The sequence below is a fragment of the Phoca vitulina genome, unplaced genomic scaffold (genome assembly GCF_004348235.1).
Source record: "Phoca vitulina isolate PV1807 unplaced genomic scaffold, GSC_HSeal_1.0 scaffold37, whole genome shotgun sequence".
Classification (NCBI taxonomy): Eukaryota; Metazoa; Chordata; class Mammalia; order Carnivora; family Phocidae; genus Phoca; species Phoca vitulina.
This window is the reverse complement of record NW_022589740.1, coordinates 8400485-8414547: the sequence shown is the minus strand read 5'-3', so window position 1 is coordinate 8414547 and position 14063 is coordinate 8400485. Positions and strand designations below refer to the sequence as shown.

The 14063-nt window shown below is 47.2% G+C and overlaps 1 protein-coding gene across 7 annotated transcripts in view; it reads left to right on the top strand.

Moving 5' to 3' along the window:
* KANK1 (KN motif and ankyrin repeat domains 1) overlaps positions 1-14063 on the top strand; it is a 200954-nt gene that overhangs the window by 142424 nt on the left and 44467 nt on the right. Inside the window, exon 1 of one of the 7 annotated variants that reach the window (XM_032427656.1) lies at positions 9726-11176. The exons of the other annotated variants lie outside the window; for them this stretch is intronic. The gene's annotated coding sequence lies outside the window, so the exon portion shown is untranslated. Of the gene's footprint in view, positions 1-9725; positions 11177-14063 lie in introns of those variants that run through there. 7 annotated transcript variants of the gene reach the window in all.

Below are 14063 nucleotides of genomic sequence, written 5' to 3'. Positions count from 1 at the left end.
AGCAGGGGGAGTGGGAGAGGGAGAAGCAGGCTTCCCGCCGAGTAGGGAGCCCGATGTGGGGCTCGATCCCAGGACCCTGGGATCATGACCTGAGCCGAAGGCAGACGCTTAACGACTGAGCCACCCAGGCGCCCAGTGTGGGGGTCTTTATGAGTCCACCTGTCCCTACTTTTCAGATGACAAAACACAAGTTGCCCAGCCCACACAGCTAACGGCTAAGCCAGACATTGAACGCAGAGGGTCTTTTTCCCTTTGTTCAGCACATTCTGTTGACATTAAAAATCAGAAGTGTGGCATCTGTGAAGTCCTAATTAAGTAGATCAAGGGGAAAGTATGTATTTCAAGAAACTCCATGAAACCCAAAAGTAGAAGAGTTGCGAGTAAAATGTCCTCCCTGATAGAGGTTAGGTTGATAAGTTAGTTTCTTCTTAGTGTGAATTATCTCATAGAGCCAAATTAACAAACATATTAGTATTGAGTACATCATGCAGTTTCATCCTGTTACTCGGTGTGCTTAATAATCAGATTTCATTTCAACTTTAAATGAAACTGTTCGTTTTTTGTTGATTAAAGGCTCATTTCACGTTGAGGTTTACAAATAATGTATTTTCTTATAGTGATGGTGTTTCAGAAGATAGTTATTTTTTTAAGTATTAGTTACATTTGAGTTTCACATTGCCGAGACCACCTACAAATAGGAGACACTGGATTTCAGAGACTTGCCTGTCTGGTTAAATCAGAACCCCAGAATTCATCCAGCCCCCAGAGACATTCTGGAGAGTCCCTCCCTCGTCAGGGCTTGCTTGGTTTACACACTCTTAAGGCTTCCGTTTTAACCAGTAGCCAGCTTCACCTGATAAAGCTTTGTTGCTCCAGACCGTGAGCAAGTCCTGATGGGTTAAGCATCATTCAGATTTCAGACAGGCGATTAAACTCTGCAGTTGAGCCGAGGAAAGATGCCCTATCTGGCAGTGAGTCCCAGCCTACTTGGGTGTAGGAAGGGTAGAATCCAGGCTCTTGCCCGTCCCAAGTGTTGGGCAAAGATTCACTCTTCGGTTGGAGACTTCTGCCCAGATGCTGTGTGGGCGCCGAGGGGAAAGAAAAAACACAAAAGAAAAACCCAGCAGGGAGATGCGCTCCGATGTTAAAGCCTTGAGCTGTTGCTCTCCTTTGGAAGTTGCAGAGTGAGGCAAAGGATTAAAACAGCCCTTCCTACAAAATTTGAATATCCTGTGCCCTGCTCACCGGCAGACTTCCCCTCGGTGAGTATTGGCTTGTGTTTCTGGTTATGCATTTCCCCTCTTTCTCAAAGGACTTGGGTGGGCCAGCTGAGCCCATCCAAAGTATAGCTCGTTAGCTTCCTTTCCAAGGGTTTGCCTTCTTCCTGTGTCCCAGATAATTCCAGTTCATCTCCTTTTGTGCAGTGTCTGAGAAAGGTTTGTGTGGGCTTGGGAAATGAATGACTACAGCTCACAGTTTCTGCTTTGGGGTCCTTCTCTCTAAGAGGCTGTTTGATTTGATCTGGCATAGAAAATATCAGCCTAATTCTCACATTCACAGAGGTCGTAAATTCTTGCTCTTTTCTCGCAGCATACCTAAAAATTGCATGGAGGAGACTTCTCTAATAAAACCTCGTAGAAGACTCAGCCAGGAAATCAGATTTGATAGGATTCATTCAAACACTTGTAGAAATTCTAAGTTTAAAAAAAAAAATTTGATGATTCTGTATTTCCTCTCTTGGCGTCTCTGCTGGATATTTTTGGAATGAGCTGGAACTGATTCACTCATTTCCATATGCTTTAGGAAAAGTATGCTCATGTTTCAGAGGCTAAGCCTGGTTCTGCTTTGGGCTGCAATTCCTCGTGAATCCTGAAGATGAGAAGTGTTTTAAATATGCAGCCCATTTGTATCTCCTAGTGATCTCAGCTGGTAGTTCTGTATGGACAAGTGATCTCACAACTTAAAAATATGTAGGCGACTATTTTGAGGATTTTTTTTTTTAATTGTGACCAGATTTCTAATCTTAGCAGCACTTAGAATATAATTAAATAATATTCTATAATATTCAGGAGGCCTTTCTAACCAACAGATAGAAAAGCAGAATTGTGAACATGAAGGAAAACAGGGCTGATGGACAGATTGTTGTTGCACTGATGGGATGTGTTCTCATCCCCAAAGTTCAATCTGTGGACTCTCACTCTGTCTCGTGTGTGACAGGCCAGATATGAGTGGCCCGTGACTTTCCTCCCGCTGGGTCTGGAGGTTTGGTAGTTTCACCCGATGAGCCTTTATTTAAAGGAGGTGGTGCTTAGAATGATGGTTTATGGAAGCAATGCGCTCTGAATAGTCACAGGTGCTGAGTTTATTTTAGGTCCTTTCTCGCGATCTTAGTTAAGTGAAAAAGTTTTCTCTCTGCGGGATCTCTCATACTCTGGGCATGATCTCTGTTCGGTAGAAACAGGAGACAGTCACGTGATTTTCTGAATCTAGTCTCACAATGTTTGGTTTAGTCAATAAATCCCATCAGCTTTGCAAATAATTTTGTGAAAACATTGATTCAGCCTGCGCTGTCAGATTTTCCCATTCCTGCCCACTTTTCTGAGGGCCTTTTTCTCTTGCAACAACTGTCCACCAGGCGAAGGCTTTTTAAATGTTTGTATACAAGCAGCCGCAACAGGCACTTTTCAGAGTCTCCTGGAAGAGAAGGAGGAGGTTGTCCCCAGACTCGAAACACGAAAGAGAGAGACGTGGTATTTCTAAAGATTCATAAGCCCAACCACGTGGTGTCTTCACCCCCATAGTTACGTGCATCACCTCTTGTTTTCTAACAAAAACCAAAAAGTGTTCCTTCTTCTTCCGCTGCCCGTGTCCTCCACAGCTCAGTCCATATACCCATCACGTGTGGCTGATTTATTTCCTTTTCCCCAGCATTCCCGATTGACTGACGGGGATGCATTAATCAAATCAGGGACTCATCAGGGAAATGTGGGGTTTTTTCGGGTTTTTTTTTGAGGCAGTTCATTTGGCGTGTTCCCCGCCAGCTGGGAGGACAAAGACTCATCTGTCTTGCCATGAGCTGTCCCAGGAGGCAGTAAAACCTGCCGGCTTTCTGCGTCCTGTACCCCAGCCAGGACTCCACCCCTGCAAGGGGTGAATCAGCCCGATGATACACCGATTGTTAGAGCGCACCAGGGTGGAGACCTGGCAGTCTGTAGGCCGGTAGGGGCGGAGGGAACGGTTTGCATGTCAAACCATTCCAACAACGTAGCTTACAGGAAAAAAATTGCAAAACACCGAAGCCCTGTGCCACCAAGTTTTTCCATTAGCGCCACGCTTTACACAGCTTCCAGATCTGCCCTGGACACAGCTGCCTGACAGTGTCACATCGTAAGCTTCTGGGGGGTAAGGGGTCCCACCAGCTCCTGGGCACAGCCCTGTACACTCTCATGCATCACCCAGGAGCTGTGGATTCTCTGAGCAGGGCTGCTCACACATTATTGAGGCACTAGGAACCAGCATCTGGAACTTACCCCCACTCCCAGGATACTGCTTTTAAATGAAGAATCCCCAGACAGAAAATCTTCCAGAAAGGTAAAGGGGGCCGAAAGCTGGGGGCTTTCCCTCTGGGGCTCTCATTCTTTGGTTTTCTGTCCTCTGGCCACTTTGATGACGAAAAAGCAGACTTTGCATTTAAATCAGGGTGTCGCTTTGGAACGACCAGAAGGAAGGATACAAAACTCAGTGAAAATACTTCAGCGCAGTGAGCTAGCTCATTCATTCAGGAGCTCACTTTTAAATGACCACACAGAAACGTATTTGGCAGAAGGGCAGCTGTTCGCCTTCTTTGTGACATGGACCAACCCTGATGTCCTGTGACAGTGGGTCTTTCTTTGCCTTACTGTCATTTCTTTGTGACTTTGTTAAGGATGGCTGGCAAGATGAAGGAGCACTGAACTGTTGATACTTTTGTTATTTTTTCAGTCTCTCCAAACCTGTGTGGCTTTCACTAACTTTAATCTCTGTTCACTCCTAACTCTGGGCTTTTGTTTTTGGCCTCATTTGGACAGAAATCATGATCTGTTTCTGTGTCTTCAGTCCTGAGGCCTGCAAAAATCTTGGTGGGCCTTCCCAGCCCTCCAGGGCTCCAGGCAGCAAGAGACCAGCTCTGGGCAGAGGGTCCTGAAGCCAGCGGGGGCTTCTGCACCATCCCCACTGCTGTTCCCCAGCCCACCTGCCCTGTTCCCTTCCTAGGGGCTCACTCAAAGCCCTGTTCTTGATCTGGATGGCTTTCCCATACCTCCCAAGCCCTTCTTGTCCTTCAAGAGCAGCTTCCTCTCTGACCTGTTCCAACAAGTGTTCTCAGGTACTCCCAGGGGGACGTCACCCCTACCTCTTCTTAATTCCTGGAGAGCTGTGTATTTTAATATAGAGTCAGGGGTGTGTGCTTCACCAGTCTGTAAGCGTTGAGGTCTCAGGAGGCAAGAGTCCCATCATCTACACCTCGGTATACCCGTTGTGGCTTGCTTAATATTCCGCCTGGGGTCCCCGGGCTCCGCATTCAAGGAGCACATGTTTGCAGCACGCCTACCTTGTGCCAGCACGATGCTGGGCAGCGAATCCAGAGCGAGACATGGGCACAGCGCCTGCTCGAGAATCTGTGTGATTGAACTGAGCCCTGCCGTTGGCCCGTCTTACATTGTTACTCCCTTTGCAGTTTTCTCCCAGCCTGTGCACCTGGGTATTTTTCCCAGATGAACAGGTGGCTTTCAGCCCGTGGCTCACACTCACTGACAGCCTTCTTCCTCTTACCTCGCCTCTAAGTGCAAGGGGTAGCATCTGCTTTCTCTCCATCACGTGCTCTGATGTAGGCTTAAAATGGTACCGTTGGTTAAGTGCCTTGCGTTCCAGGGAGAGGTGACCAGGTGTAACGTGGTTGTCCAGGGAGGATGCTTGTCCAAGGCCATTTGGAAGGTTCTTTCTAGCTCCCATGGCCACTTTCTTGTTAGCGACCCAGCCAGAGACAGGAGGTGGAGCTCTCACCAGTTCCTTTTGCCCCAGGCTTGTTACCTGGTCTGGTTCGGCGGGCTGGTTGGAACTGTAGATGAGAAACCGAGTTGGTGGCCTCTAAGGTTGGGAGTATGGCCGGCCGGTCTGCCTGCGTTCTTTCCCACGGTTCTCTTGGGAAGGTCTCTACAGATCCCTGCCCCCCTTTTAGATGGGAGGAAATAAACGGTTATTTAATTATATAATTATTAAATAAATTATCGTTAATAAATTATAATTATTATAACCTATAAATTATAAATAAATATTAAATAGACTCTTATTGTTTGCGGCGTTTATAGTCTTTGTGGCAATCTAATTTAAAGTTTTAATCCCCTTACTTCATGCCTCAATTCATTTGTCACAGGCTTTTTAAATGCTGATTTTAGGGTGCCTGGGTGGCTCAGATGGTTAAGCGTCTGCCTCCCCGCTCAGGTCATGATCCCAGGGTCCTGGGATCGAGCCCCGCATCGGGCTCCCTGCTCCTTGGGAGACTGCTTCTCCCTCTGCCTCTCTCTCTCTCTCTCTCTCTCATGAATAAATAAATAGAATCTTTAAAAAAAAAAAAAATGCTGATTTTAAGGCTCAGGTGAAAATATATTGAGACAGTCTGTTTATCCAAATCTGATGAAAGTAATAATCAGGGGGCACCCCAGACTGTAAAGAAAGCCTGACGTGTAGAAATTCAGTGTGACTCTGGTGTTAAGACTTAAATGGGTTCGAGGAAATGCGCTCTGTTGAGTAAGGTATAATGCAGACAGAGGATTTCTTCCTGGCATTTTTCGATAGGCCCATCACCCATAGCGTCCTCGTCCTCATCTCACTCTCCTGGCCAGAATCTCACACCTCTGCTGGGCACACCCTCCTCATGTTGACTGTGGCCTCTCCTTGGAAAATCTCCCCTTACCTTAAAGTCTTAGAGGAGATCCTTCAAATCCAGGCGTGTGAAGGAGGAGTCCTCTTCCAATACCCAACGCTGTACACACCTAACAGGGCAAGAAAGAGCTAGAAGCCCTTGCTGGACCTGTCCTGTAATCCCCTTCAGGTCCTGTCAGCCCTTTGGGCTGTGGTGGAGGTGGGTGGAGAAGGAGCCAGTGGGGACGTGGAAAGGAGCTCCACCCACACTGCTCTCCCTCCCTGGAGTTCCCTTAGACACCAGCTTTTGTATCGCACCCATCACTGGTCCGAGAGCCCAGGCGGGGTGAAGTAGCACCATAAGGTATTTGGATTCTTTAGGGGCTGGGGGGGGGGGGGAGGCTGTGAGGAGGCTAGAATATCGCAGACATAACCCAGGCCTCCCATGAGAGTGATAACAGAGTATCCTGCTTTCAATCTGTGTCTTTTCAAGATGAATACTTACAGGTAGGGTTTTTGCACATTAAGTTTACCTTCAGGAGACATGGTGGTAAGGATCCTAGGCTGTTGTTTTGGTCTTTATTTATTTATTTATTTATTTATTTATTATCTATTTAAGATTTTTATTTGAGAGAGAGCGAGAGATAGAAAGAGAGGGCGTGCACGAGCAGGGGGTAGGGGCAGAGGGAGAAGCAGACTCCTCGCTGAGCAGGGAGACCCTGGGATCATGACCTGAGCCGAGGGCAGACGCTTAACCCACTGAGCCACCCAGGCGCCCTGGTCTTTATTTTTTTAAATGAAACATCGTGGTAGTAAGAGAGCTAAATGCAACACAAGTAATTCAGTCAATATGCAGCAGAATGAAAATTGTTTTTTCTAATTTGTTTTATAGTTTACTCCAACAAGGGAACAAAGGGAAGAAGGGGCATCTGGATGGCTCTGTGGAACGTGTGACTCTTGATCTCGGGGTTGTGAGTTCGAGCCCCACGTTGGATGTAGAGATTACTTAAAAATAAAACCTTTAAAAAAGGATAAAAGAGGAAAGAAAAAAGTGGTCACCTGGAAAATGGGAAAGGAGAAGGGATAGGAACGGGAGTGAAAGTGGGTCCCAAATGGATAGCACGAAGTCCTTGCTTTGTGTCACAACACTGAGGCCTGGGAGTGTGTTCCGTGTGACCAACCTAAGGTTTGTGTTTTAATTTGAATCAATTGCCAAGATTTTTTAAGTTAGGTAATTTCGTATAAAAATACTAATTTCTTCAGCTTCCCTTGAAAAGTCAAAAGATGTGGCCTCGCTGGGTGGTGTATTCTACAGGCCAAGTGAGCTGGAGGGAATGGGTGCTCTCTGGTCTCCCCAGCTGCCCCGGACCCCTCCTTTTAGTTACTGGCCTGGACTCTAAAGGTACTTGAATTTATGATCTGGACCCTGAGGGTATTTACATGTTTCAGGGGCTGCTCCCACTAGGGCTCTCAGCTTCCTGTAAGCCAAAAGGAAGAACATGCTTTGCGTTGCAGATTTTGCTTGGTTTGAAGCGGAGGTTCTCCTTCCTGGCTTCATTATAGACTCATCTGGGGAACTTCTGAAAATTCTAATGCCCCTGGCTCCCCTCCAAGAGACTCTGACTCATTGGGGTGGGGGGCAGGCAACTCAGCATTTTTAAAAACAGCCCCGGGCCATTTAATTGTGCAGCAGAGTTGAAAACTTGGGGGAGGGGGGAGCCTGTCTGGGAGGTCCCAGCATTGGCCCTTACACCTTGGAGGCTAAAAGTGATGTTCTTACGGTGACCCCTCTGGCCCAGAGGCCTGCCTCCACTATAAAATGAGGACACGGACTCAGAATCTTTGACATTTTTGTACATCTCTTTAAAAGGAAAGAGTAACCCACAGAGTGTGGCCTCTCTGGAAGGAATTAAATTGACTGAGTGGGCCCCGGGCACCTGCCGTGGGGGGGGGGGGCACGGCACTGTTGAGATGAAGAGGACAAAGCTCCTCTAAGTCTGTCGGGATGTGAGATGTGTGCACGAGTAGGAACAGAGGGCAAAACAAGCCGTTCTGAGAGCCTGGAGGGAAGAGGCGGCCGGAAGGATAAGGGACAACTTCAGACAGAACTGATGCTTTAGCTGGTCTGCGAAAACTTGGAGGATTTTTGTCTGGGAAGGTCGGGAAAACACATCAGAGGGGGAAAGAACAATCCAAGCTAAAATGTGTTCCTTCTCCTCCCCACCCTTCAGAGACACCTGCTCCACCACCCCACCCCCACTTTTCTCTGTCCTCTGAAGGTGCAGGAAAGAATAGACCTCGAATGTGGCCTTTCACTACTAGGTAGCATTCACACAGGGATGGAGGAGCGAGCGATACGGATGATGTAAGCCTCATCTGTAAAATGCCAGAGATCCTCGTTCGCTCCCAGGGCCGTTATGGAGTTGAAATGAGTTCGCATCTGTATGTGGGTTAGATGCGGGCACGCGGGCGGCTGGGAGCCTCAGAACCCCGCTGAGGCTGGAGGGGTGTTAGCAACCGCTACCCGGGAGAATAGGAGCGTACTGGGGGAGGAGGGTAAATTCAGGCTCTGTCAGGAACTCTGCATCTCACGATGTCCAAAATGTAACTCACTGTTACACTCACTACTTCACTGAACGTCAGTTTTCTCTCTAGACTAGGGGACAGCCCCCCGCCCCCCCGGGAGAAAGTCTTGACGCAGTAATCGGTTCAGTAAGCATCACAACTGCGGGCTCAGCTAGGCTTGATTGCAGCCCAGAGCCCTGCAGCCGCCACCCAGGGGATGAAGACTGTTGGTGCCCTCGGGCAGCCTGGTGACCCAGAAGGCTTCCGTCTACAGTGCATTTCCCTTCTCATTGGGAGTCACCCTTCCCGGCTCCTTTGCACCTGTCCGAGGAAAAGCCTTGAGTATATCCCCGTCCTGCCGGGTCTCGTTTGGATGCTTCTTTTGTACATAAATTAAGAGACAGGGGCGCCTGGGTGGCTCAGTTGGTTAAGCGACTGCCTTCGGCTCAGGTCATGATCCTGGAGTCCCGGGATCGAGTCCCGCATCGGGCTCCCTGCTCGGCAGGGAGTCTGCTTCTCCCTCTGACCCTCCTCCCTCTCATGCTCTCTGTCTCTCATTCTCTCTCTCTCAAATAAATAAATAAAATCTTTAAAAAAAAAAAAAAAAAAGAGAGAGAGTAAAGGCAGACAGGTGTGTCTTTCTCCTGACAGTGGGAGCCTGTGTGACCGGTACTTTCCAGGCAGCAAGAGCTCCTATCTTCAATTATTCTTCCTTCCCAACCTTTGCCCTCCTTCATAAAGGACTACATATCTATTTGTATACTATGACTTCTGCTAGACCTCACCTTAATGGAAGCACACATACAAAATAATTACCTTCAGCTGTTTTGGGAATAAGCTATACTCTTTTGTTGTTGTTGTTTTTAAATAAGCTGTATTCTTACCCAAACACAATGTTTGTGAAATAAAAATTCAGCAGTATTCTCTTTTGCAGGATTAAAAAACACTACATTCAGATGCCTTCCTCCATTGAGTTCTTAAGAACAAGTCTTTGGATAATAATACCTAGTTTGGAATATAATCACATGACTGAGTAGTACCAGAATTTTCTCACAAGTACAGAGAAAAAACTTGCTGTGTTAAAAGCAAATGATAAAACAAGCCTTAGGGGATTTTTAGGTTGGTGGGTGTTTCCTAAAACTGGTTTGTGGGGATGGATGCCACAATTGTATACATTTACTAAAACTCATCAAACTTTTTAAAATGGGTACATTTTATGGTATGTAAATATCTCAATAAAGCTTTTTTTAAGCCCCTCCCCCCAGAAAAGGAAAAAAGAGACCTAATTCAAATCTCTTACCTAATGTAGGTGTTGTTGGGTAAAATAACTTGGAATGATTTGGACCCTGTATTTCAGAGTATCTGGCACTTGAAGCTTTGTTCTTAGTTTATTATTTTTCTTTGAATCAGTTTATTTATTTGATGTAAAATAAGCCCAGATGAGCCCCACATCGTCTTAAAACGTTTAGTCCTTGTAGCTTCACACAGAAAGATGTGTGTCCCAACGATTATCATCCAGCCACCAAATCTGGGCCAGGAGGCTGGAGCCAGAAGGTAAATAGAGTGAGGTGTGTGTGCACGGCCACCAAGATGAACCAGTCAAACAAGGCAAATTCAGTGGATTCTTATAAAATTTTGCCTCTCTCCTCGTAGCTATACCCTGTTTTGGATTTTGCAAAGCAGGTGATTTCGAGTCATCCCTAATCTTTGTTAATCTCTGTTTTATTGTTTAGAACGGGTTTTGCTTGTTTGCCCCATAGACAGAGTTCAGTAAATCTTGTTTTTCTAGAGTCACTTTTATCCAGTGTTCTTAGGCCAAGGTAAGAATGTGTCTTAAAATACCATTTCTTTTCTTTTTTCTTTCTTTCTTTTTTAGGTGATGTATTTAAACCATTAGAGGAACATATCATTCTTATGTTTTAAAACAGAAACCAAAGGTTGCTGAAAGATGTTACCATCCTAAAACAGAATGCACTTGTTGGGAAACTTAAGTCTGTGTCTTTGAAAGTCACATGATCGAATTTGGGTGAAGATGTGTAAGAGAATATGAAAAAAAAATAAAATAAAAGCTCGGGTCTGTGGTTTACAACCAGGAGTGTTTTTAGCCTTCAAATTACATGTTGCATTAAAGAAGAGGAAAGCAAGCAGAGAAACCACTCGCCTCTAGCCCAGCCTGAGCTCAGCGTACAACTGAATCATTTCCTTCAGCAGATGGCTGCTGAGTTATAGTTCGGATTATAACAGGGAGCCTTTCTCAGCACTGGAGGCTTTGGGGAAGGGACTCGGGGAAAAACAGAAAGCATTTATTGTTTTTCTCAATTCTTCGTCGAATTAGCAGGTTTGCAGCTGTATCTCTAGGTCAGCATTTCAGGTGTCTAAAGAAAATGAAGATAGTGTGCTCGAAAAATTGGAAGGGGCATGGGAGCTATCTGCCTCCACTTTTTTATTCATTGCTGTTAAGATCCTTGCTAGCAGTTTTGTTGGTTGGTAGATTTTGCTGTCTCTCTGGCACTTGGAGTGCTGGAATTAAACCCCACAGCCAGGAGGCTGTTAGTTGGTCAGGAAATTCCAAATGGGTATAAATAAATTCTCTGCAGCAGATCCTGGGCTCTCTGCCTGGCTGATGTGTGTAGCGCTTTTAATGAGGAGGGAAGTATGCTTGAGACTTGGCTTCCTGCTTGCTGAAAATCACAGTTACTTTGTTTCTGGGGAGGTGAGTAAGAAAGCCCGAAAGAAGAAAAAAAGAGGAGAGCGTGAAGTTTGGGGGAGGGTGGGAGTGGGGGGTTGGTGAAGTATGAACTCAAGCTCTGTGTGTTATGAAAAATGTTTGCTTTCATTACAAGCTGGAAAGGATACCTCGGTACTTGATTTTTGGCTCACTGATCATTTCAGCTTTAACATAAAGATGTCATTGTCGTGGGAATGAAAGGTTGTACATATAGGCTAAGGTCTGCGTTTCTGAGTTTATGGTTTATTTAAGTTCCAGAATTTATTTATTTATTTATTATTTTTTGTGTGTGTGGCTAAATCCATTTTTGGTCATTTCTTTTCAGCTCTGTGTTTCTAATGGGGAGCTGTTCTGTGTGCCTTAAAGCTGGCTTCTTGTTCTTTTATAAACGCTATAAAACAAAATATGGGCTGTGATTCATACAGTTACTCCAATTCTCTCCCCTCCTGCACCCCCCCCACCTAAAAAAACCTGGTGCTGTTTTATTAGAAAAGCCCTTTCTGTCCCACTATCTCAGCTTGTGCTCCTTCTCTGCTTTCTACAGAACTATCCTTAGAACTGCCACATTTCCTATTTACCCTCCGAGTGACGTATTATTTTTGAAGAAAGTTTGGAGGACAGCCTTCAGTCCCCAGCCTAGCTCTGTGCTGTGCACGCATGACCAAGTCGGGCTGTATTTCAGTAGCATCTTTCCAAACGAGACCGTGAACACCCGAAAGCACTGCCTCGGTGGGTGAGGGGCAGGTCCTGAAGGCAGGCGTGGGGCTATTTCAAGACCGACTTGGGGTCGAGAGGGGCTGCCCCCGAGAGCTGGCGCGGAGTGCTGGAACAGAGGGCCCTGCCGTGTCACGTGCCTCCTTCACGCACGGTGCCTTTTCCTAAGACGCGGCCCATTCCGTTCCCTTTCCACCTTCTCCCCTCCCAGCTGCTCACCTGGCTTCTGGACTCTTCCGGCAGGCCCAGAGCAGAGCTGAAGCTACAGCGAAGGGAAGCTGCGTTTGGGCGGTGGGCGGGCTGTGCCAGCTGTTGCGATGGGCCGAGGACGAGGCCACGGGCACCGGCTGCCTGAGCTCATCTGGTCTGACCCTGCTGCCGTGCCCCGCTGTCTCCACTTGATCATGTCGCGTGCGGTGTGACGACATTCCGTGGGAAGTGCAGTCGGGAGGGGGTCATCGTCTGGAAGAAACCTTCGGGAATTCCAGAGGCCCACCCAGCTTCTCATCTTATGCAGGCAGACCTGGTCGCCGCACCGTGCCATTCCAGACCCCTGCTGCCCGTCGCTTGCCCGTGAACTTGGAAATATTTATAGCTCCTGTTCTTGTTTTATGAAGATTACACCTTCCCCAGTTTAGGCGAGCCCAGCTAGACTGCCACGGAGATGTGCTCCCTGGTTCTAAAGCCCACGTCTACACAGTGTGTTCAAGAGGCGCTTTCCTCTTAGGACTTCAGTAGAACTGAAAGCGTGACATTGTTCAGAAAAATTAGTGCGGACTCATGTCTCCGTATTACGAGAAGAGAATGTTTTGATTTGGCCATAGTTTATTTTTAAAGGTTAGGGATGTTCGTCAACTTTGGCTTTTGTTTTCTCTTACCTCCTTCCTGCATGGCTGATGCTGGACCAGGCCTTCCTCTGTCCCCTAACTGGCACCTGCTCTCCACGTTCCCTGCACCCAGCGAGCACGCACGAGCATGTTCCCTGCCTGGCCCAGCCAGCATCTCTCCCGTCCACTCCCAGAGGCACAATCCAGTGTAGACCTCAACGCCGTAGCTTTTGCTCAGCACCTCAAAGCCGAGCTTCATGGAGTGGGGGAGAAGCAGCAGGGTGGCGGGGAGGCAGCCTGGGTCATCTGGGGTGTGTCATCCAACACCAGAGGGTGATCCAGTCGCAGTAAATAATAATAACAGGCTGCAGGCATCGATCTAAGCAGTCCGCAACCACACTGTGAAGCAGGTCTGTTATTTGCCCAATTACACAGCTGAAATGGGATCTAACTTGCCAACAGCTGGAAAGTGGCAGAACCAGGATCCAAACCCAGGCAGTCTGGCCCCGGAGTGCTGGCTTTGATCATTACATGTCTTCCCCCATCATTCCTGACTAATCTGTAGATGGCTCGATGCAGTTTTTCATTTCAGCATGTATTGAGCATGTTATGTGCCAAGCACTCGGGGATAGAAAAAGAAATTCTAGTTGATTCCTGCGTTCTCCACCCCCCGGCCCAAGACACCGGCTGGTGGGGGAAGACCCACACGTGCCTGCTGATCAGGATGTGTAGGCAGAGTGTTTCAGAACAGAGGGAAGAAGGTGACTAGTTCCTCCCAGGACAGAGCAGCTGGGGATAAGTGAAGCTTTGATGAAGGATGGGCTGTTGGGGTTGAACCAGGATAGTGCAGCTAATCCTGACAGATGAGAAGGGCAGTGCAGGTGGAGGGAACAGAATGAGCAAAGGTGGATGGGCTTGAAAGTTGTTCTATAGGTTGAGGTGCAGGGTGGGAAGGAAACTGGGAGGTGCTGGATTGGGGCCAAATTGTCGAAGACTTTGGATGCCACAGAGAGGAACGTTTATTTATTTTTTTTTTAAGATTTTATTTATTGATTTGAGAGAGAGAGCGAGAGAGCAGCAGAGGAAGAGAGCGTGGGAGAAGCAGGCTCGATCCCAGGACCCCAGGATCATGACCTGAGCCGAAGGTAGATGCTTAACTGACTGAGCCACCCAGGCGCCCCCAGAAAGGAGCGTTTAGACTTTATTCTCTCTAATGGGGCTCCTGGCATATCAGTCTGCAACATTAATAATTGAGAAAACTTCACATTTCCAGGGATACCTCAAACAAATGTAACATTCCTCAAAGAATATGTAATAGAGAAGAGCAGAGG